Source organism: Rattus rattus, chromosome 1 (genome assembly GCF_011064425.1).
Source record: "Rattus rattus isolate New Zealand chromosome 1, Rrattus_CSIRO_v1, whole genome shotgun sequence".
Lineage (NCBI taxonomy): Eukaryota > Metazoa > Chordata > Mammalia > Rodentia > Muridae > Rattus > Rattus rattus.
In genome coordinates, this window is record NC_046154.1 from 87,842,388 (window position 1) to 87,868,244 (window position 25,857).

At 38.5% G+C, this 25,857-nt stretch overlaps 1 protein-coding gene across 1 annotated transcript in view; it reads left to right on the forward strand.

Moving 5' to 3' along the window:
* Positions 1-25,857, forward strand: part of Astn2 (astrotactin 2) — an 803,377-nt gene that overhangs the window by 328,629 nt on the left and 448,891 nt on the right. The window lies entirely within an intron of this gene.

Consider the following 25,857-nt stretch of genomic DNA (forward strand, 5'->3'; position numbering starts at 1 on the left):
CGATGATGTGGAAAAGAGTTTCAAGGCTTCATGGAAGCACAATAAGAATGAAATCAAGAATTGATTAGTAGAGTCTGTATGGGTTTACACTAAGTATGCTTATGCCATATATTCCAATCTAAAAGTAAACTGTTTTACACAACTCCCTATTAGCTGTACACTAGTTGTACAAGTGAGGCAAACAAATTAGTATGCACTTGTAAGCAATTAATACAAAGAATTTCATCATCATCATCATCATCATCATCATCATCATCATTATTATTATTATTATTATTATTATTATTATTACCAATACAGGTAGCTGTTGACTATAGTCAAAAACTTGTGTGTTCATCTAGATACATTTGGAACATCATAATAATAGTAAAATTACTCAAGTTTGAATCTATTTTTTCCTATAGGAAAGAAAGGCTCTCTCATATTCCCAATCACTTTCCTGAGTGAAAAAAAAGAAAAGAAAAGTAAGCCCAGTGGTAATTTGCTGGCAGTTTTACCCTCCCAAATTTTTCCTCCTCCAGCTGAGGTACGTCCCATAATTTCTGCCACCAAATAACCGACTGAGCATTATTGCCACTACCTGTCTCTCAGTAATGTCCATGTTATGGTCCTTTCAAACCTATGGCAAATTGCTTTGCCTGAACCATGATCTCCTATATGCCAGTATAGAGAAAGGCCTTAATCTATTGATTATATCCTCCCTCTCCTTTGTCTTTACAACAAGAAAGCAGACCCTGTTCCTTGCCATGTGTAACTGCCCACATAGAGCTTAAGTCTGAATGGTAAGTGTTGCAGTTCCCATCAGCGTGATTCAGGTTGGTCTCTCCCACTACAATATCCAGAGCCACAGAAGTCTGTACTCATCACTCACTCTTTTATCTCAGTTTGTGTCTCTGTTGACTACATTGTTTCCAAATCCTCTGTAATGTATGGGGCTTGAACACTGGGTGCTCTGGAAAGCAATCTTTAATGTAAATCTTGAACGTACGGGAAAGAAGAAGCTTCGATCTTTCTCTGCTCCATAAAATTCCATAGAGGGGTTGTATTGATGCTGCATGGTGTTTATGCTTTTACTGTGACACTGATAAAAGAACCAGGAACCAGCATGGCCAGGTAGGCACTGTAGTAGAAGGAAAGGAGGCTTCTGCAGGCTCCTATGCCACCCCAGAGCCCCCAGGAGGAAGAAGTGGTTACTCTGTAATGAGATAAAAATGAAAAAGACACATATAGTGGTGCCAGGAGGAGAAGGTGGTAAGCAAGACTTGCCAAATTAGAGCTTTCTGTGGCTGGCTTTAATCGGTTTCATATTGACAGTTTCATTTCAGTATTTAAACATATTCAGCAGTGTCTCATTTTAAATATGATAATCATTTGTAATATAATAGTGTTTTTTTCTTAACTTTCGCATCCTTCTAGATATTTACTAAGCCCCTCATTTTTTAATGGATATATTTCTTTATTTACATTTGAAATGTTATTCCCTTTCCCGGTTTCCTGCTCATAAGTCCTCTATCCCCTGCCCCTACCCATAAGGGTGTCCTCCCCAAACCACCAACCCTTGCCATCCCCCGACATCCCCCTGCACTGGCAAAGACTATACAGGGATTGACCCAGGGCTCCAACTGCATACGTAGCAGAGAATAGCCTTGGTGGGCACCAGTGGAAGTGCAGTAGTCTAGTCAAGCCTCAGGGAAGTCCAGTGCTTGGTAGCTAAAGTCTCCTTTCTTCACAGAGTATTTACTAATAGTTCACCAGGATGTATTTTGGAAAATGCTGTTCTGATCATGATTATACATTTTACAAAGAAACCCAAGAACTTATTTCTCATTCCACCACAGCTCCTCTCATACACACATGTGCACACACACACACACACACACACACACACACACACACAAGTTCAAATGCATGAGCACAAGTTATATTGTGCCTACTTACAGTGCTACAAGCAGCAAACATCCTTTCTGCAATTCTTCTACCATCATTAACAGTGAACAAACATAGTGTACACATCTTAGTTTCTACATGACACTTCTACCAAAAGGAATCAGCTCCTTAGAGAAATGATTAATTCTAGAGTTGAGCCCAAGAAAGGAAAGGGTGAACCTATAATACCTTATGCAGGAAACTCAAAATATCAATACATGTTAAAGGACAGGAGATTCATCTTGGCAAAGCTTACACTGGCAAACTGTAATACAGGTTAAGCAGCAGAATGAATAATTATGGTAACATAACCCACTCAATGAACAAGAAACTAACACTCAATACTCATTTTCATTAGTAGATAGATATATTGAATAATTGATAAGGAGTGAAATAATCTAATTTCAAATTACCTCCCATAAAGTCGTAAATGGTTATATTACAGTAAGGAAAGTAGACAATATCCTGAGGAAATGAATAAGTGAAGATCCTCTAAATAAGACAAGATCGTGTGCCACCTGACCTCAACCTAATCTTGAAAAAACACCAAACGCATAGACAAAAAGATATTCAAATAAATCAAGACTTTGAAAGACAATGAAAAATAGAGTATTCATTGTTAATGGAAGATATTATGTAAAGGCAATCTCAGCTTCAACCTGGGTACTTTCCACTAAAGAATACTGTTGAGAAATGACAGCAAAGAACCAACAAAAGCAAGAAAAGCAAAAATGCCTTTGATCCCAGTGTCCTGGAAACAGAAGCAGACATATTTCTGAGCTCGAGGCCAAGCTGGTCTCTAAAGATGGTCCCAGTATTGCCAGAGCTACAAAAGAAACCCTATTTTTAAAACAAAACAAAACAAAAAAGACTTAATTAGACCTAAGGATTGATAATACTAATTGTATTGATGATTACAGCATCGTTTTGCTTAAGACTGGTTTTGTTTATAGAAGATAACACCAAAGTTTTCCGAGTGGTATGCTACATATAGTTAGGAATATACTCTGCAGAGAAGAAAAGGTCTTCGTTCTGAAAAGGAGTATAGGAAAATAATGAATTCTTATCTATATTTAGAATAAAGCAGTTATCTTATGGCCAAAATTGTATCAAAGTGATATGTCTCTGGCTGTTCTCCTGGGTAATAATCTGTGGATATCTTCTGCTCCTTTCTGCCTTTGGAAGAGAGTACAGAGGACTGAGATCCATGGAAGTAGAAAAAGAGAGAACATTGTGAAGACCGAAAATCAAAGTCATTTACATATTAATTACTCAGTGAGATTGGCAATGCAGCTTTTCTGGGAAGTCCGTAGTTATCTTCATGAAACTAAGCTTTTACACCTAACTCAGGTGTCTTGATGAGCCTTCGTCATCAATTATCCTTATATTCCTTATGAAACCACATGGAAAAAATTGAAAAAGAATGTAAGACTCATTTTGCACGATCGGAAAAAAAATCCCAGGGTCAGGGATCTTATTTGGTGTTAGTGTGGTTATATAACATGTGCATCGTCTGGGTTTTCATCCCTGACTCTCTGAGAGAGGTCATACATACTTTTTGGTTGTGACGATTCAGGGAATAAGATACAGAACTAGCTGATTCCATCACTGCTGAGAATCTATCTACTGCTTTCCAAGATACCTACCAAGTAAAATGTCCCTCAGGAAAAGTACCAGTGCATAGCTGATACCTTCTGACATCATTATCCACTTACCCCTATCCTCTGGCATCTGCTTTACACAGTACACTCTATGTAACTCTGTTCCGTTCTCTTTCACCTTGAAATTTACACCAACATATGTTTTAGCGAAAATCTCTCAAGCTTAATGAGACTTGAGGTCTAAAGTGAAAGGTATGAATGTTTAGAAGGCGATTTAGAAAACCTTTCCAAATCAGAGTGGTACCTTGGTCTTCTGCCGTGAAGAGAACCTGGGTTATTTACCACTGCGATGACTCTACCTATAGCCCTCTCATCTCAGGACTCAGCTTATCAGGCCTAAATAATAGCATTTACAAATGCAGGAATGTGTGCGTATGTTTACTGCTCTCCTTACCTGTTTCTACTTTCATATCTTCATCCTTCATCTCAGCACTAATACTTGAAGATCATTATTCTATTTCAAGAAAGTTGTGCAGCTGAGGAATTTATTAATTTTGCCCTCTGGCTACAGAATACCAATAATCTTCTTCAGAAAAAAAATTCTAAAAGACTGGAAAGGAGAAGAAGGGTTAAGGTGGAGGAGGAAGAAATAAGATAATAAGAAATAAGAAAAACTTCTAGTTCTAAGATGTCTTTACTGTCCCCAGTATCTCCCATAGGATAGGTTCCCATTTTTGCACACAGAGTCCTTGAATAAGCAACCAGTGTCAGAGATGGCAAAACTCTAGGTATCAGGGAGAGATCACTGAGGGCTAGCATCTCTATAAAGGATTTCTGTAGGATGTAGGGTGGAGTGGTTTTAAAATTGGTATGTGTTTGTACACCTATAGATTCTAGGGGAAAATAACCAGTGTGTGTATGTTGCTCAGAACTGAAACTTCAGCACTAGGAATGATATTGACCAAATAATAAACATGAGAAGCCTTGGCACATCTGTATTTTACAAAATGATGAAGATGGAAAGCCTTGAAGGAGGGAGGGGGTTGGAAAGTGAAGAGGAGAGCTGGGTCCAAAGGAAGAATTGATAGAGACAGGAAAGGATGGGGGAGGGATAGAGTAGAGCATATAAGAAGGGAGTGAAGGAGTAGAGGAGTAGAGGTAAGTGTGCATTGTGGTAAAGGCAATAGACGGATGAATACAACATAGTTTCCAATTATCTGTCTAATGTGTCTTTGCCACCCTGCTCCTCTCTATCTGCCACTATTACTTCAGGGAGAAGGCTTAGCATCTACCGCGGAAGCACTAACTACTCTCCTGACCCACCCCACCTTATTCTTTATAGAACACAGACTTGCTATAAACACTTACCAGCGTGTGATATGTATGTCCCATTTAGAACTGCACAAAACATACTAAGGTGCATTGTGAAAATACAAAAAAGGCACAATAGTGAGCCATGTGATAACATCAGATGGAAATAAATGTAAAAAAAATTGTTGTAAATAGAAAATATAGGCCATGTGTCATATGCAAAAGTAAAAAATAATAACCAGAACCTACATCAAGTCAGTATTTCCCATCAAGACAATAAAATAAAATTTATCTTGAAGAAATTGGAAAGTATTTAGGATCTTATCCTTCAATACTGCATAGTCTCAAATCTACCCAAAAGATCGATCTGCCATTATAGGGTGATTTCCAGATATGGTGTATGTATAATAACTCTCGCCCACTTTAAATGTGTTTCTCAGTGGCTTTGGTGAATTTGTGAAGTTGTGTCGCCATCAACCGGATCTGAGCTTAGAACATTTGTGTCTGGGTTCTTTAGATGAGTTGAGTTAGATGATTTTTATTAGTATTTTGAATGAGGTTCAGTCTTCTAGTTTACTCTAGAAAAGAAAGGAGTAGCAGTAGGAATGACACCTGTCTATCTTTGCCCCAAGCATGAGTGCCTTGGCCTCTATATCCATATAATCATAAGGTTACTATGAATTCTTGTCCTTCAGTTTTTCCTCTTCCCCCTCAGAGCCAACATTTATATATAAATTATTAGATGTACCATGGTCCCTTTTCTCTACACGGTGAGATCCTTGGTGTCTATAACCATATGTGACTCATCGTTACAACCACATTCAGTGATGCCTGTAGCAGGACCCGGCATCATATTTAGGATGTTTCAGGCACTCAGGCACATTGTCACTTCTAACCCTACTATGGAAACAGTGCTTATTCCTTATTCCCCTAGGATGTAACAGTCTTGCAGAGTCTAAAAGGGGAAAGAGCAAAGTTCCAAAAGTGACAGTTTGGGGCTATTACTGCCTATTTAGCAATTATAGGTCAAGTGCATTGATGGCGTTCTCATCTGCCATTGCTGTCCCTGAACTAAACCAGCCTGGATGCTCCTTAAAGCCCTTACTTTGTTTTGAGCTGAACTTAGCCCCTAATTTTTTTCCATCTTCCTCACTCTGAACTGCATCTAAAATGTTTTCTAAATGCCATACCCCTCAACTCCAGCTGGCTTTTTAAGTGCAGAAAGGACACCTGCTCAGGGAAAGCCACAAAAGCTGTTCTTGCTGGACTGTGTAGACACAGTAAATCAATGCCTGTCCACGAAAGCCAAGGCTTTTATTGTAGCCACCTATTTCCCCAGAAAGACATGATGGGATAAGAAAATTGAAGGGGAGGCAAGGCATAGCCAGTCATTTAGACCAGGATGGGGAAAGTAGGTCTTGTAGCAAAGCTTTCAGGAAAGGACAAGCTGTGAAAGCAAGCACGTAGAATAAAAAGCCACCAACTCTGAGGAGACTTGGGCATTGGAATTCAGAGGAAAGAAGCACAACAGTAGAAGGTCCACAGCAAAAAAAGAAAATTCAGTTGGAGATGACTTCAGGGGAAGTATGAAGTAAGCTAAGGCAGCCAGCCATTAAGTATAGCTGGAAGAGGATCAAAGTTTAGTGAGCCTGTCAGCACTAAGCATAGATTATCAAAATGCTTGTAGCAACCTTGCTCCACTAGAAGGGATGAGACCTTCCTGGAACCATAGGACACATTGGGTTATAGGGTGGGGTTGGCATGGTGCTCATGAGCATGAGTACCTGTGTGTGTGTGTATGTGTGTGTGTGTGCACGTGTGTGTGCGTGCGTGTGTGCGTGTGTGTGTGTATGCATGTCTGTGTGCATGTGTGTGTGAATGTGTGTATGTTCATGTGTGTGTGCTTGTGTGTGCATGTGTGTGTGCATGTGTGTGTGTATGCGTGTGTGCATGCATGTGTGTGTATGCATGTGTGTGTGCATGTGTGTTTGTGCATGTATGTGTGCATGTGTTTGTGTGCATGTGTGTGTATGCAGGTGTATGTATGCATATGTGTGTGCATGTGTGTGTGCATGTGTGTGTGTGTGTGTGTGTGTGTATGTGTTTGCCTGTATGTGTGTGTGTGCTCACATTCTGTGTGTCATGTCATGTCTTCTTAAATGTCTGGGATTTTCCAGAATGAAGGGCTCTTCTGGGTTATCTATTTAGATTTTAATGTTTTGATTTTCTCAATAAAGAATAAGAACATTGGTATCATTTCATGAGGATCTGAAACATTTTAGAACCAAATCTAGAATGTGCATCTAAGGGCTAAATTGACAAAATCAGTATTCTAATTTCTGGGTGTTATTTATTTATTTATTTATTTATTTATTTATTTATTTATTTTGGTAGTGTAGATCCAATAGTCACAAAGTGAACACTCAACTTCTGGTGTCATGTGGTCTACATGTATCTTAGCCCAATGAAAATAAATCAGCATCCAAATAACATCTGAAATTTTTAATGCTGTTAGTTCAATATAAATTCACTGGTTTTTGAAACTGAGCTATGAGGTAATGATTAATTTTATATGTCAACTTGAATGAGCCAATGGAACAGGAGTGCTCAAATTATTTGGCCGAACATAATACTTCGTGTTACTGTGACTTTGTTTTAAATAAGATTAATACATAAACTTAAAGACTGAATAGAGGTGATTGCCCTCTAACGTGGGCAGTTCTCAACCAGTCACTTGAGGGTCTGAAAAGAATAAAAGGCTTGCTTTCTCTCAGTTGAGAGAAAATTCTCCCACCTGACTATTCAAATTAAGAAAGGTCTCATTTTCATGGTCCTATAACAGCGTATACTGCCTTTGACTCAAAGCAGTATGTTTCCTGGGTAAAACTTGTCAGCCCTCTTGATTTTATAAGAGGATTATTTATAATAACCTAGGCTGGCTCTCTCTCTCTCTCTCTCTCTCTCTCTCTCTCTCTCTCTCTCTCTCTCTCTCTCTCTCTCTCTGAATAAATGTATGTTAAATTATTCAAGAATAAAAGGTTTCAAGAAAAAGTGAATCCAGAGTCACTAATTGTGGTTATCATTTTTTTTTCTGATAGAAGCATTGTGAAAATTGATGGTCCTTTTGTTCATTCTTCTTTCCATGCCAACACCTAGGATATGTAAGATGAGATGAGAGGGCTATTTTGTTCATTTTTTCTCAGTATATACTAATAGGAGTTTTGGGAGATAGTTCAGCGGATGCTTGCCTATTGAACTCTTTCAATTGGTGAAACTCATGTAAAGATGGAAATGGAGAACCCATTCCATGAATTTGTCCTCCAACTTCTGCATATATACTGAGGTACACACACAACTCTTTACACACATACACAGTAAAGAAAAATAGAATTCAGGCAGGTCCATGTGACATCTGTAGCTGCTGGATGCTGAGAAAGGAGAACTGGTTGAACCAGGAATTCAAGATCAGATGTCAACATGGTGATATATTCTCTCAAACAGAAATAAGGAAACAAATAAACTGGATATAGATAGATGATAGATAGATAAATAGATAGATAGATAGATAGATAGATAGATAGATAGATAGATATAGATAGATAGACAGACAGACAGACATATTAGGTTTTCTGAACAGATTGCAAAGTTTATCAATAAAAATAAAATTGTAGAAGAATTGTATGTATGGCTTGATTTGTGTCTAAAAGTGGGTCTGTCCAAAATATAGCCAGATACATTTTCAGACTCCAATTTGGCAGGACTTCTTTGGTAAATATGAACCATGAGGACTGACAAAAATTTGACACAGGAAATCTCAGAGAAAGGTAGCAGTCTTGTGTAGGCCCCCAAGAGCAGAGAAAAAATCTCTTAAAATTTTTAAATTAAAAAATCATTATTCTTATTATTAAAGTAATTATTGGGTCTATAGTAAATACTTACCTTGCATCCTCCTGTTCTGCTTTCACAGTAGCTTGCTATTATTTTATCCTCAACTAAGTCCAGAATATTGGTAATTTTCAGGACCACATTCATCTTTCTATATTGGAATATCCAAACCGTCTGAGATTAAAGTTGTTGATCTAAGGATATAGTCTTAGTGAGCACCAGAACTGGGATTTGTATCCATGGTTGACCCACCATAAGACCTGAAAACAAAATGGCTACTCTGCTGTGTGTCTTTCTGAGTTGGTGAACTGCTTCACTATGTCTTTTATGCTGTTAGTTGAATTTCTAATTTGTATATAATGTAAAAGGCTTCATGTGTTATTTTTCTGCATTATTGCTTTGGTTGTTCCTTCTCCCCAATTATTCTTCTCCATCATCTCCCACATCTAGCTGCCTGTATGATCATACCACCTTTTACAATAGGGCAAAGACTCTGTGAGAAGGATTATCTTTGTTCCTTCAAACTTTTACGTGGGGCTTGGCACGACATTAGGGAAATAAATACTTATTGAATTGAATTAAAGAAATAAAACCTGGTCACACAAAGAGTACAAAAGGAATTTATTCTTAAGAATATTCAATTTGTGTTTTTTTTTTCTTTTGCCTTTTTAATAGCAAGAAATCTGTCAGAGACGATCAATTCTTCCCTAGAACTATCACCCTGTGTACTTAAAGTATGAATTGTTATCAACTTGAAGAAGACAATATTGAGATAATATACTGTTTTACCCACTGTGATGTCCTTTAAACAGAGCTGAAAGCAGACCATGCTCTACAGGGCTCTTGCAGATATTAACTAACAAGAGAGCAGTGAATGAAGTCCCGAAATGAAGCTTAATGTAAGCACTGTTTTGAGACAAGAAGGCAGCCAAATACCCATGGGGTCTATGAAACTGGCAGATCCAAACTGAGAACTAGGTCATCTTCCTGCCTTGAGGAGAAAAGTTCAAAATGAGGTGCCTGTTTGGGTCAATGGCACCTGATTTTTTATAATACATCTCTAATATGACCAGGTACACAATCCAATATTGGGAAATTAAACTCTCCTCTTATTTGCAAACATAGGTGACATAGTCTCTTATGACTTCAATGGCCCTTTCCTGAGAACATAAGATTTTAGTGGCTTTTTTGTCCATATAAAAGACAGACATGTATAAGCTTGAAGTAAGGTTTGATGCTCACAAATGCTCACAAGTGTCAAATCAGTGCGTTGATAGTGCAGTACATTGCCATTTAATGAAGTATAAAGTTCCTGGGCATTAAGGAGTTAATGTTTCTGTATATATTCTGTTTGGTTGAATGAAAAAAAGTTATATGCTTAAACTTAAGTCTTTTTATCCATAAAACAGGGTATAGATGCCTATCTCTGAGGTTGCTGAGAAAACTAAATTTATCAAATGAAAATGGTTTTGTACTTAACATGCACTAAAATAGTTAAGATACATTTTTATGTACTGGGTTTTGATGTTTGGAGCACATGGACTTGTGAGTTTAATAAGGTTGAAGAGATGCTGTGTCTTTTCTTCAGGGGAATGTAGCACACTGGTTTTGGAACTGAGGAAGTACTAATAAACATCTGTAAAATAAAGTAGGAGAAAACCAGGATCAAGTAGGAGTCAGAGGATTATTACTATTCATTTTAATGCTTTTTGTAATTTTACCTTGTTCTATAATTTCGATTAATTCTTTTCTATATATCTCCCAAGGAAGGTGCAAGTTAATACATGAGCCTGGAATACTCAGGTTGTGTTTGTGTGTGTGTGTGTGTGTGTGTGTGTGTGTGTGTGTGTGTGTGTGTGTCTGTGTCTGTGTCTGTGTCTGTGTCTGTGTCTGTGTGTCTCTGTGTGTAAACACATGTACACATGTAGAGGAACACATACATGTAGATGTACATGTATGGATGTCAACATTAGTGTAATTTCTCAGTCTGGTGTTCACTTTGCTTTATTGAGACTAGTTTTGCCTTCCAATCTTGCCAAGTTTGCTCTGCTGGCTCACTTGAAAGTCTCAGTGATACCCATATTGCTGCCTCTCCAGGGCCAGAATTATAAGCACCTGAACTCGGTTCCTTATGCTTGCATAGAAAACACTCAATTGACCCATCTTCCTAACAGAAATACTTGTTTCTTTTGTGATGGACCAGCCATAGTGGTGCTGTGGGTGGTGGAAAACTTATACCCTTTATGTCCTTGGTGAAGTGACAACAGTTGAGGCTAGACAATGAGAGTTTAAGAACGGATAGACCTTAACTCTATAGGCTGGCTTCCCCAAAGGAAAAACAGTACCTAACACATTTCAGTACATACAAGTTGGTCTGTGTACTGGATAGTTTTATGTCTTCTGGACATAAGCTAATGTCATCTGGAGACGAGAATTTCACTAGAGAAAATGTCTCCATAAGACTAGGTTGTAGGTAAACCTGCAAGGCATTTTCTTAATAAATGCCTAATGGGGCAGAGCTCAACCCATTGTGAGTGGTGCCATTCTAAGATTTGGTTCTGAGTTCTATGAGAAAGCAGACTGAGCTAGCTATGAGGAAAAAGGCAGTAAACAGTGCCCCTCAATGACTTCTGTCTCAGTTCCTGCCTCCAGGTTCCTGCCCTGGTTGAGTTCCTATTCTGATTTCTTTTCCTGCTGTTATATGGAAGCATTGGTCAAATAAACACTTTACTCCCCAACTTGAATTTTGGTCATGGTGTTTCATTCCAGCAATAAAAACCCTTACTAAGACAGCCTAGAAGACTTGAGTAAAGATTGGCAGCAAAGAATTATAGGAGAAACAAAGGAAACAAAGGAAAGTGTTTGGTTCCAAAACCAAGTATGAATCATTTAGAGGAGTATGTAAGGCATCCCGACTTTCAGCTGGGGGCAATTTGCAACTAAGAAAGAATGCCAAGCATAAAACAATGCTGGATTTTCACAGTAGAATAATGATTCTGGCATTGTGTTAGGAGACACGTGGAAAGTAAAGTCAAGGTTGATGCTTTTGAATTGAATGAATCCTAGACTCTCTTGTTTAATACTCAGCCTATCTCCATGAAGTAAACTAGATAGGAAATAACAACATAAAATCCATACAATGGTGAGACAGCCAGACTTTTTATATTGGAGGCTCCTGAATTCTATTATCTCCCGTCATTTTGTCGTAATATGTACACTTTGTCCGGCCCTTTAAAAGGTAGGCAGGACTCTGCCACCCAGCTTAGCTGATCATGCTTCCTTTTCAAAGACACAAACAAGGCAGACCTGTTCTAAATGAGGACAGAGTAGAGATATATGTGGGTCCATTTGTTATTGGAAGCCACTGAACTCATGCTTCAATTCATACAGGGCAAAATGATTAATACCAAGTGCCCAAATTTTGTCAGAAAATGGAAACTCTACAGCTTACAGGTTTCTAGAAGAGGGAAATGGCTGTGAGGAAAAAGTCATCTACATGCCTAATAATGTGTGAGTTCTTTTATAATTTTAAAAATGTGGTAAAGTGCCTTAGAACAAGGTTTTGGAAGCCAGTTACTTAAGTCAAATGCAAACATTATCTCTGTGTTATTGAATGAACCTGAACAAGTCATTTAACTCACCCAGAGGGTTGTTATAACAGCAAAATGAAATCATGCATGGAAAGTACTTGCTAACTCATTGGGACACACGTAACATGTTTGGGCCAGTGGTTGTGTGAGGTAGTGGCTGTGTTTAATGTTATGGTCAGAGATGAAGGTATGATTGTAATACTGGATAGTAGGTTGTAATGGTTAATATTTAATAGTTATAACAGAGACTGGTAAGAATTATAGGAATGCTGTTAGTTAGAGCTATACATGATAGTAGTTGAAGTGCTGGTGACAATGGTCATGATGGTGGCTATGGAGCCTGTAGAATAACATGCTTGTAGGATCATGGAAAACATTATTCAAGCCTTTTTATTAATTCAAGCTGTGCAGTACTTTGTTCCATTCTTACAACTCTCCCCCCAAGGCAAGGCTGTAATGTTTTCTTTTTAAATGTGAAGACCACGAGGCTCCAAGAAGGGCAGTTACCTGCCCAACCCTACCCTGGCATGGAAAACTGTAGGAACAAGGCTCAAATCCATCTATACATATGCTAAAGGCCAGTGCTCTTAAGCACTGACTTTATGTACCCTAAACTCCCATTCTATTGAATAATGGGGTACCCTTCTTGGACTTCAATTCAATATCTGTGTCATTTAAAATACAATGCCCACCAGTGTCTGTTCAACCAGCCCAAGCATGAAGACTGCTATGTAAAATATCATTTAATTGGCATATTTTGTAAGTACTCTTAACAACAGCCCAGCAGAGCAAGCAGGAATCCCCTTTCCTCTTTCCACATGAGAAAAACAGTCACTCAGAGAATTCAAGGAAGTACCATAAGTTTGCACAGCTAGAGAAGAAAATAACTGGGCTATGTATGCCAACAAACAACCCAGTTCTGGAAAATTAAGCCTATTTGCTTAACAGCCATCGTATGTGGACAGAATTGCATATAAATGTCACCTGAAAAGAATGGTCCACCATCATTTATCTGAGCCTACAGAGCTAAACTAATTCAAAAGTGATTTTTTTAACAAGGCCATCACTTAGGTGTTTACTAGCTTAACTGGCCTCATTATGCTCCCAGGCTTACGTGGGGACATAGCCGTCCTTACAAGGTCCTTGTAATGACACTCAGGTCTGTTAATTGGGAAGTGCTTCGCGTTCACTTACTGCAGCTGCAGTTGCTCCTGTTCCATGCTCTGGGATTCTACAGAGGGCTTGGAAGAAAACTGGTAGTGTTGGTTTCTCACAGGCTATGAAGGAAAGAAACTGACTTCTCTGATTCAAGGCATCTATTTAGTGCAATTTCTCTATTTGTGGAGATTCGGCCAATATTCACAAAGTATACAGTAGTATATTGTGTAATTGTTAAATACTGTAGTACCCTGGGCTGGTATTTAAATGAATGCTGGTTTACCCTTATGTGACTCTGACCACTGCAACAATTTTGGTAGATAGTCTCCAGACTTCCTATTTATTCCCTCATGAAAGGACTGACATGGGACACATCAGAGGGCTCTAGGATTATATATCATATCCAGATTTGCTGCTGAGTGATGCACCCCATGTGCTCATTGGTACATATTTTGACTGTCCTCTATGCCTGAAGACAGTATTTCTCTAAAAGACAAGATCTCTATCACAATTAGACTATTGACAGTTTGTCTTCCGTGTTGCTTTTTGTCTTATCTTTCATCAAGTAGATACAATTAACATAGTCTGGATATTGTGTTAGATAGTGGCATTTAGTCCATTCTGTGTGTGTGTGTGTATGTGTGTGTGTGAGTATGTGTGTGTGTGAGTGTATATGTGTGAGTGTATATGTGTGTGAGTGTGTGTGTGTGTGTGTGTGTGTGTGTGTGTGTGTGTGTGTGTGTGTGTGTGTACAGATGTCATAGAAGCCAAAGGAGGGCATCAGATTCCCCTGGATCTAGAGTTACAACAGATTGTGCGTTGTCTAATTGTGGAGGCTGGGAGATAAACTCTGCTCCTTTCAAAGAGCAATAAGAATTCTAAATTGGGAACCCATCTCTCCAGCCCTGATGGTGAACTTTCTTCATCTCTCTTCCAGCTCCTTTCTTTTCCAGTTGCACTCTCCAATTTCTCCTTCTTCTGATGACATTCAAGAACAAGCTTTGACAGTGATCACTTTAAAAGCACTGTCTTCTGCATTTTCATGAGGCTAGTTTTCCTCTCTGACTCTCTCCACTCCCAGCTCCCGAAGTAAATACTCTGCTTTAATTGCTTAAGTGCTCTTGTTTGCAACTGAAACTTGTCTTGACTAGCCTGTCTTATAAACAGGGGACAGATAGTCTTCTCTGTAGGAAGGAATCAATCACCTGCTACTCACGTTCACCATGGTCACAATGACTTCTGTTCTGTCTGCTTGCTGTGCTACACTAGGGAGACAAGGGCAGAGGCAAAAAAAAAAAAAATCTCAGGCTTCAAAGAAAGATGGTTTTACTCCTGTCTGCAACAGGGGTTGAGAAGAAATGAGGAAGAAAGCTCCATTAAAAAGAAAGTAATCGCACTTTCTCTCTATATTACTAATCCCCAATATATCATTAGCACAATGAACTCATGGGGTGCAGTTAGTCTACCATCGCAGTGGCACAAAATAGAACCTGCAGCTGGAAAAGATATATTTGAAGAAATGTACTTTAGCTATCCCTTGGATAAAACTTCAGAAGGAGCAGTTCAGGGCTAGAATTCCTACTCTTTGCCAAATCGTTGAAGTTCTCAAGATCCACTCTTATGTGCTTTGGGTTTCTTCATGTTAAAAGCCCAACTGTCACTCACAGTGGCCATAGCTCTGCCATCTAAAGTCCTAGCAATAAGATAGAGGGGGGAGGAGGAAGCCACTGGTTTAAAAGCATCTGTGGATCCAGAGCGAAACCTGGATTTACTCTGTACATATCATCGAAGCCAGAAAGTAATCTCATAGCGACACCTAACCTCAGAGATAAGTAGGAAATGCACTGGTAAGAGTTACCAGGAGCTGGACCAAAATGGGTCTGCCTGCTACAGAAGGACAGAATACTGAGATCTACCATCAGTCTGTGTGTTCTTATATTGTGACATATACCTGACTGTGTGTCAGGTTCCACCATCAGAATTAATCCCAGTAAGGTATTGATTTTATCTATTTCACAGTCAGAGGAACATGACAGTAATCTATTAAAGGTACATGCACTTTTATCATTATTCCACTTCAAACCACCACAGCTGTCGTTATCTTGGCATGGAATTTAGCAGATTTCTAGGACATAACTCCCTGGGAGACCCAAGCACTAACAAAATGTCCTCTGAAGCTCTTTCACTTCATGCTCACACCTTTCTATACTACACTCATGAAGAGGCATATACATCCAATGGCACCCACAGTGGAATCATATCCATTCTTACAGGTTTCCAAACAATTCTTTTGGAACTTTCCTAGAACTTACCTCTGCTTGAATGTTCCTTTACCATTCTCTGTACACAGTAGATGATTCGTCTTTGCTTAGCTCTCTGCAATAATCTACCTTTTAATATTTCCTCAATTTTACCAAGCCAAACAGATGATTTTACCCATATATACCCATGGCTCGCTGTCTCATAACAAATGTATCTTCATATCCTTTTGCAATATCTGAAATTTCATTTATAATAATTAACTTCCTTGTTCATTGGTTGCTTATGACTTTTAATTAAAAAAGAATCTCTGATGAGCAAAGACTCTATCTGTTTTGTCATACAGTATATCATGACAAATAGTGTTCAGGATCTAGTAACCTGACAGTTACTAAACTGATAAGATTATATCTTCAAAAGTAAAATTCCATTTTTATATTATCCCACAACATTGCAAACTGAAACTCAGTAGTACTCCTAAAATCCTCTAGAAGTCATAGATGTGTCCCTGCCCTTCTCATGGAAAGATGACCCTCATACCATATCACATGCCTGGGTAGACATATGTCTATTTGAAAATCTATTGCCAGTCTGTTGAAGCTTTTCCAGTCAAACCTTCAACTCACATCTCATATCTAAATAATAATAATGTGTACATGAATGAGCAGACATCAGTAAGAGTATAAGATCTATTCAAATTATGATGCTTCCCAATAATATCATAATGACCTTTGTTGAACAGCCCATAGCCAATTCAATTCTAGCAAGCTAACTGTCCTCTTTCAAAGATGCCAAAACAAAAGCTCAGAAGGGACAGAATAAGCATGCCTAGCTGTCTGGAACCCAAAGTGAGACAAGCCAAACAGAAGGAGATGAAGCCAAAGAGGTTACTTGTGAGGAGGTTGAAAGTGTAATAAAAATTATAATGAGATTGATGGTAGTGACCTAGAAAATGATAGAAAGACCTGGATTAGGTAATGAAAAGTAGGAATAGAAAAGAGAAATTGTTCCTGAAGCCCTAGTGGAGAATGATCTGTAAGCCTTTAGACTCAGCATGACCGAGGGTAGAGAGGAGGAATGGGCAGTTGTGAAAAAAAGTAAAGGTCAAGGATGATTTCCCAAATACCATCTGCTTTGGGAGTTTGCACAGGGAGTTTAAGTCTTTATCACACATACAAAGTGCTCAGAAAATAACTATTCAGTTAAATCCTATCTCTCTCCTTCCTCTACCCTTCTATTGAGCATTTGCTTTGCCCCGGACTAAATACAGTGCACACTTTTGCATGACAGTTCTCTGTTACTCCTACTCCTTCAGAATAAAACTGACATCTCTTACTTCATACCAGCACAATCAATCCTGAAAGACTAAATTTTAAGATATCCCCTGGCATTGGAGCCTAGAACCAAGTCACTAACAGCAAGACCCCAGGTGAGCAGTTTGGGAAAGTTTACCTTCTCCAGTATACTAAAGACAGCTTGACACACCCTTCCTTGTGTACATCACTTACCAACAATCTGCATACACATAGACATATTTGCAGTAGTAAATATTTAACATACACCAAGTACGCTTCCCTAGGAGTACCCAGGGTACCACAAAACCCTATCTTGACCCCTGTTTCCTTTATCATTCCTTTCCATACCTATCACAGGTTCCCTCAAACTTTAACAATGTGAGGTCACCAACTTCCCATGTATATCCCAGGACCTGGACACCTTAGGTCTCCACAGAGCTCCTTCCCAGTTTGTTCCATCAGCTTCCATTAATATCTTTGGACTGACAGCTGAGATTGACTGCCTCATTAGCAGGCATTGCGTGGAACTCTGACAATAATTAACAACTCAACAGTCTCATTTGCTGGCCTATCAGAGAAGTATTCAATCAAAAATGTAATTTGCCCAGTGCTTCCATTTAGCATGGGAAGACTATTCCTTCAAAGTTTTAAATAGTCTAATTAAGAGGAAAGAAATAGAAGGGTAGAAATTATTAACAGTATAGGTTTAATGTGAAATTGCTGAAGCAAATTAATAATGCAATAACCATTTCTAGCAGCTGTCTATCAGTTGGTGGCCAAGAGTAATTCAATTAGTCAGCAATGGGTTGTTCAGATTATGTAGTGAGTAACAAGTGCCATTTCATCTCCCAAAGGCCCCATGGACTTTATTTCCCCAGACTTGGAAATAAATACAACGTTTCTTTAGGAGTCGGCACAGAAGCAAAGCTTGAAAGCCAAGGTGCTAAATCCGGTGAACTTGTTATCTTACAAAAGTAAGCTTTGCGCCTCTTCTCTTCTTCTGCATAATCAACTCCCCTTGATTCATACCAAACAATCAAATAAAGCAAAGTACTGTATCTAGACTTAATTTTGAACTCAGTCTATTCAGCTTAAGATTGTGAACATACTGGTGGATGGGTTTTATCTTTTCCTGCTACATATGCTAAACTTGTCTCTGATCATGAAGACCATTATTTTACAAATGCCTTTGGTGTCTGTGCATCAAACTCCACTGGTTCTTCCAGCCACACATCCTCTGACTTACATCACCTTCCTTATGTCTTTAAAATAAGCTTTCTTTTGTCTTTTCCAATGAGATTTCAATACCTCTTCTTAACTGGCAAATGGAGATGATTCTGTCAATCTAAATGAAAGATCATGAAACTTCCTTAAAGAATGCCTGAAATAATGTGAGTGTGTCTCTCAGACGAGTCACCAGTGGACCCAGACAGGCATTGATTCTGATTTTTGTTCTGTACTTGCTGTCAGTATACTGGTACTCATTTCTCACTTCTCCATTGAGAATTCTAATTCCATTGCCTTCCTGTGAAGGTGCTAGATAAGATATGAAAACCCAGAATGCACCATAGCACTTTAAATGGTCACCAGTAATTTTATCCTGTGTAAAATCTTGTACAGATTCCAGCATCTGCTCACTAAATGTTAGTTTCTTTGCTCTTCTGACACTTTCCTCTGTACATTCGCGTGTAATTGTCTAAGAGAATTCTCAAAGTTAGAATTTCTGTTATACCCCTTTCCTACCTTCATTGGTCCATTCTTCAGTAAACTAATAGAGTATATAATTTAGTTCATATACAACTTTGCATCCAAGCAGTGCTCAGCAATCTGCCTTGTAGGACAAAACAGTTTGCAGAAAACAAAAAGTAATTTACAGTCACAGGAGGGTAAACTCTTATGATAATGAATTGTAAGTAGATGAGTTGTGAGACATATGACTGCCCATTAACATTAAAATTTATGTGAAACATTTTTTGAATATATGCAAGAACTAATTATCAGTATTTCTATTTTCAGGTATGTAATAGTGTAATGATCAAACTGCTGGACGTCAATGTCAGCGACAGCTGAGTCTACATGTCAGTTTTTTTCTTTTAGGCCTGTGAAGTCTCCCTGAGCTTGTTTTCTCATTTTAAATCTATTTGGGGCTGGTTGTGAAGATCCAGTGGAATTTTTTCACAGATTTCCAGACTCAAAATGAATTTTACATAATGGCAACAGCCATTGTCGTTTACTTATCACTAGTTGGATAAGAGGCAGTTAGGGATCAGGCATATTGGCATAAAGGAGAGAGACCTAAGTTGACTATGGAATGCCATGAGAAATGTAGAACCCTACCAAGACTAAGCAACCAAGAGGTATGATGTATTGTTGTACACACATGAAAGCATATGCAAAGAGAACTAGAGCCAACACTAAACTCATGCACTTGCATTGAAAGAGAAACTTCAAAAAGGGCTGTGTTCATTGCCCACCAGCTCTATGTAGCAGGAGGAAATTCAAGCTTCTTGTCACCTGTTTATTCTAAGAATGTGTGCTAAGCATGGGCTGCGTGTTTGTAACGTAAGTGATACATTAAAAACAAGGGACCATCTAAAGGATTCTCCCACCTATCAGGAGCTGCTTTTGTCTATAAGGGAGATAACTAGTTGGGCCCTGAATGTTAGAGACAAGTTATGCCCAAGAATCATTCCTTGGGAGCCTCCATGTAAGGAAGAATCTCTGCTGTAGATTTCCTTCAGAACCACGGACCATGCTCATAGGTGGTGTCAATCAACCCAAACCTGAGAGCCCTGTAAACACTCATGAGTTCATTGCTGCACAGATGAGTTACCAGGCCTAGCTAGAGGAAGAGCAGAATGTGAACATCAGTGAAGACCAAGAAACAAACACCCACTAGCTTCCAGTTAATAATTAAATATAAATAAAAGAAGTCCATGGCCCACAATCACACAGTATCTCTGCATGTATCATACTAATGCTGGTATGACTGGTTCTGATGTTCGGGGCACCATGTGTGATATGCGTTATCTCTGTTAAAGGCGGAAACTAGTCTCTAGGGGAATGATAAGGCCTGGCTGCACACTAGCGAGACATTCTGAAGTGTGCAGTGGTAGAGACAATCCAAGAGAAAGCAGGTGTGCTGATGACAGGAGAGAAATGGCTTCTCACCAATATTCCAGACCCAGACGACCAGCGGAGGCAATACATTTGAATTTCTTTGCTACTTCCATTCAGTCTGCTTGACAATAGAGTGTCCAGGCTGACCTCTTCGCTGGATTCCAGCTAATTAGTTCACCTAAAGATCGGAAACCATGATGCACTGCATTCAGGTTGTCTACTCAATTTTGCTTCTCTGTTTTTATAAATCTTCTTGTGCCTTTATTAGTAAATAATACCCTCTCTTATATGTTACAAAGTGCATGTAACTAATCAAACATCAAGGGGTTATTCTCTGATAAAGTCATTAAAAGTTTGGATTTGGGAATCAGCCCATGTTGGGATTTAACTCCTGCCTTTATCCTTCTTTGAAGGACTCAATTTTTTTTTAAGTTTCAGTTTTCCCATATATAAAATAGATTCTTTTTCACGATTCCATTTCAAGGCCTCCTTTCATGATTCTATGAAAACTTAAAACAATGTGCATAAAGAACAACCTTGGGGCAATGTCTGGTCACTCAGAAATCAAATGTCCTTTTTATATTAAGAACATAAATGATCATGATTAATTGCAAACAGTTTGACAAAATGGAGATGGCAGTGGCAAAATTCCATGAACTAGGTTTGTAAAGGTCAAGGGGTTAAAGTGAGACCAGATGATATCAAGTTGGAGGATAAAGGTTAAGAAAAAAGCACAGAAGTATGAGAAGAAGGAGATGAAGGTGCGAAGGTCATAGAAGATACCAATGAAAAGCATGCATCATCAAGAAAACTCCGATTTAGTATTAGATAACTATTCAGTGTGCTCTTCCCTGGGGAAGATGCTTTCTCCCATTCTCAACATTCTTTAGTTTCCTGTTGTTCTTTGTGTAGAGTTTGGAGGGAGGAAGGAGAAGAGTGTAAATGGTATAATTACACCAATCTCAAAAAAGAACTAAAAACCTGAATAAAAGGGGAGTGGCAAGTAAGGTATCTGCATCCAGTTTGGGGGATCAACATATATCTTAAGGCTTTGCTTGAAAATGATCTTAGAAGTTCGAGAAAGATCGTTGATGGCAGGCGTCCTGGAGTCATTGTTGACAATGTCTTAGACAACATGGAACTCTTACTTAAATTTGTATAATAGCACAGTGGATGGCATACTGAGCAAGGACACTGTCTGAGGAAAACACAAAGCAAAGCACGAGAATGCATCAGTGACATGCACATTATGCAACCAGGGATGAAACCTGAAAAATAATAGAGAAAGAATGTTCTACAGGAAGGAATGTGACTTACATCATAACGGATGTTAGTATTTCAGTTTTATGCTGTCAACTGTGAGTTGACACTGTCAATTTCTTTGAATGTCTGGTTATGGCTATGTGCTTCTCTCATATGATCTCATACTCTTTCTTACTCTGTGTGTATGTGTCTGTCTTTCTGTGCATCTGTCTGTCTTTCTATGTAAAAAGTAAAATTATGCAAAATACTTTGATATAGTTTTTGCTATAAAGCACAGAGACAGCAGGAAGATGAAACAGAGTTAAAGGCAGGAAGGTGAAAGAAGGAAGAAAGAAAGGAAGGAAGGAAGGAAGGAAGGAAGGAAGGAAGGAAGGAAGGAAGGAGGGAGGGAGGAGGGAGGAGGGAGGGAGGGAGGGAGGGAGGAGGGAGGAGGAAAGCAGCACCAAGGCATGAATTGTGTTTGTTTGAGAATCTGATTATGCACTTAGCACCTGCAAGTAATTTCTGACCAGGAGGAAATTAACTAAATGTTCATCCTCTTTCTTTATTATCTCTGTGACACAGGGAATCTGGATGGGTACATGTGTGGACAAATAATCATACATATGCATTCCTTTTAACTGTAGCAAGAGCAACTCAACTTTTCTATTGCATAGTGTGCTGATTCGTTTTTGTCATCCTGGTACAAACTAAAGTAACATAGAGAGATAAAGCCTAAGTTGAGGACCTAAGTCCATCAGATGGAACTGTGAGCATGTCCATGAGACATTTTCATGACTAGTGATATAGGAGGTCCTGACCTACTGTGCACAGTGCCACTCCTAGACAGGTGGTCTTGGGTTGTATAAGGCATACAGTTTCATAAGGCCCAGAAAGCAAGCACCCAGCCCTGACTTTCCTCAATGATCAACTTTGATATAGATATGTAAGCTAAATAAAACAATTTCCTCCTCAAGTGGATTTTGCTCTTAATATTTACTATAGCAATAGAAAACACGGAGCTCGAATTCCAAGAGCCTAGGATCCTGCAGGGAAAAACATTATGTGTCTTCTGCCCTATAAAATGTCTATTTCAAAGGTGACTGTCCTGACTGAGACTCCACTAAGTTTCTCAAAAGATTGTCTTTAAATTTAAAACACCACAAGAAGGCCTGGCACATAGTGGGCACTCAGTAATAATCCTCATTTATTTAATGATAGTGGTGGTGGTGTGGTTACTAGAGGACATATTGTTCAGCAGGATGGACTTAAATGTTTCATTTTTAGGAAATTGATGGAGAAGAAAGTATTCTTTAAAAAAACAAACAAACATGAAAGTCTTCTTTTGACATCTATTTGAGAACAAGAAGTCTTGAACATTAACAAACCATCTACTGTCCAGATCTCATTTATCATGTCTGAAATGAGAGATTGAGGCTCATGCTTCCTTTTTCTTGGGTACTGTCTCAGTCAGTGTTCTATTGCTGTCAAGAGACACCGTGGCCATGGCAACTCTTACAAAGGAAAACATTTAATTAGGGCTTGCTTAGAGTTTAGAAGTTGGGGCCATTATCATCATGGCAGGGAGTATGTGAGATTCAGGCAGACATGGAGGTGAAGAAATAGCTGAGAGTTGTACAACTAGATTTAGAGGTATGAAAAAAATAAAAAGAGTGCTACTTGGCCTGATATGGGCTTTTGAAACCTCCAAGTCTACCCTCAATGATACACTTCCTCCAACAAGGCCATACCTCCTAATCTTTCACAAGTAGTGACCCATCCTGATGACTAAGCATTCAAAAATATGAGTTTATGAGTCTATGTTTGATTTCTAATTCAAACAATCACAGGTAGAGCCATGTAATGCACAAAGAGACACTCCAGAGCTTTCCTACAGAGTTCCTACAGACTTTCCTATACTGTTCCGTACTACAGATGAAATCAGGGATCGGGTACATATACTCTCTCACTAAGTTATACATGAGAAATCTCATTTATAGAAACACTTTTGAAATGAAAACATCGCAATCCAACTCATCCCACTCTTGGAGACAACCTCAACCTCACCCTGTGCTTAGATATTCAACATGCTTTTTAGAAATGTTGACCTTACATCTACATAGATAAATTTTAACTCTGAGGAATAATACACTGAATATTTGTGCATGTGAAATTTGAATTTTCTATTTCTGAAAAATTTTAAGGATGTTTCCATGTCAGGTCAGGTAATCTATACTACCTTTTGTCACAACTCTTTAATACTCTAGAATACAAATGAATCATATAAACAATGAGATGATTACCAACTTCATACATGTATTTTATTACCATGTTCAAGACTCCTCACACAGAATTTTATTAAAGTAGGAGTAATTTTAATTGTTGGTAGTCACTCTTAAGTCCCAATCCAATGAATCCATTACTCAAAGGGACAAACTAATTATTATTGAATATTTTTTTATGAAACAGAATTATGAGTCAGGTATTTTGACAATACAAAAATTAATTGGACTTAGGGGTGTTCTTGAGAGGCTTATGATTTGTTATAATGAGTAATATGTAAACAACATTTCAATATATAAGTAAAGAAGCACAGGTGGGTGATAAGCAACCTTTGTAGGGAGGGGAAAGCCACAAAGGCTGTGTCATCAGCTAGAGCATTCTTTTCTATAATGATTAATACTTCACATTAATATTATGTATCACAAATTGTTTAACACCAGCCAACAGTGGGCCTCTAAATAGTAATTAATTTGTTTAAGAATATTTTTTAGTCTGATGTAGGTAAAGATCACATCCTGTTCTGTAAGTTGCCATTTTGTCCTATTGATAGAGTCCTTTGCCTTACAGAATCTTTCCAGTTTCATGTGACCCCATTAATTAATTGTTGATCTTGAACAATAGATTCAGCTATTAGTGTTGCCTTCAGGAATTTGTCTCCTGTGCCAATGCCTACAAGACAGTTCCCCACTTTCTCTTCTATTAGATTTAGTTTATCCAGTTTTATGTTGAGGTCATTGATCCACTTGGACTTGAGTTTTGTGAAGAATGATAAATATGGATCTATTTGCATTCTTCTACATGGAGACATCTAGTTAGATCTACACCATTGGTTGAAGATACTTTCTTTTATTCTATTGTATGGTTTTGGCTTCTTTGTCAAAAATCAAGTTCTCATAGATGTGTGGGTTTATTTCTGGGACTTAGATTTTATTCCATTGACCATCTGTCTGATTTTATGTCAATACCACATATTTTTATTATTTATTTATTATTATTACTCTGTAGTTTAGCTTGAAATCAGGGATTGTGATACCTCCAAAAGTTCTTTTATTGTACAAGAATGTTTCAGCTATTGTGGTTTTTTGTTTCTCCATAAAAAGTTGAGAACCCAAGAAATTAGACACCAACAAACTAAATAATCCAGTTTAAAAATGGGATACACAATATGAAATAGAGAATTCTCAACAGAGGAATTTCTGCTCTCCAAGAACCTATTAGGGACATTGTTAGTCATCAGGGAAATGCAAATCCAACCATTCTGAGATTCCACCATACACACATCAGAATGGCTAAGACCAAAAATTCAAGTGACAGCACATGATGGCTGGGTTGTAGAGCAAGGAGAACATTCCTCTATTGTCTTGTGTGTATACACAATGTACAACCACATTGGAAATCAGTTTGGTGATTTCTCAAAAAGTTAGGAATTTAATTTTACCTCAAGACCCAGATATACCACTTCTGGGCATACACCTAAATGATGCTCCAACATACAACAAAGACACATGCTCAACTATGCTCACAATAGCTTTATTTATAAGATCTAGAAACTGAAAACAACCTAGATGTTCTTCGACCAAAGACTGGTTAATGTAAATGTGATTGATTTACAAAATGAAATACTACTGGGCTACTAAAAACAAAGACATCATGAAATTTGGAGACATGGATGGAGCTAGAAAATATCTGGACCCAGACCCAGAATGACAAACACGGTATATGCTCACTTATAAGTGAATGTTATTCATAAAGTATGGGATAACCATACTACAACCCACAGAGTCAAAGAAGCTAGGTAATAGGGAGGGACCAGGGGAGGATACTTGTATCTCACTCAGAAGGGGACATAAAATAGACATCAGAGGTGGAGAGAGGGAGGGTTCTAATTGAGAGTAGGGGTGGGGATGGAAACGATGGTGGGGATCAAGTATGGGAAGAGAGGATCTGGGAGAGTACTAAAATCAGTGGGGTGGGGCATTTCTGGGACAAGTCAGAAACCTAGAACAGGTAAGGGAAAGGATCCCAAGAGCATATGGGCATGATCCTAGCTGAGACTCTTAGCAGCTAAGGATACAGAGACTGAGGTAAACACCTCCTATAGCCAGGGGGACTTCCAGTAAGGGAGGGTAATACCAACCCACCCACAAAACCTTCAACTCAAAATTTGTTCTGCCTACAAGGTGTGCA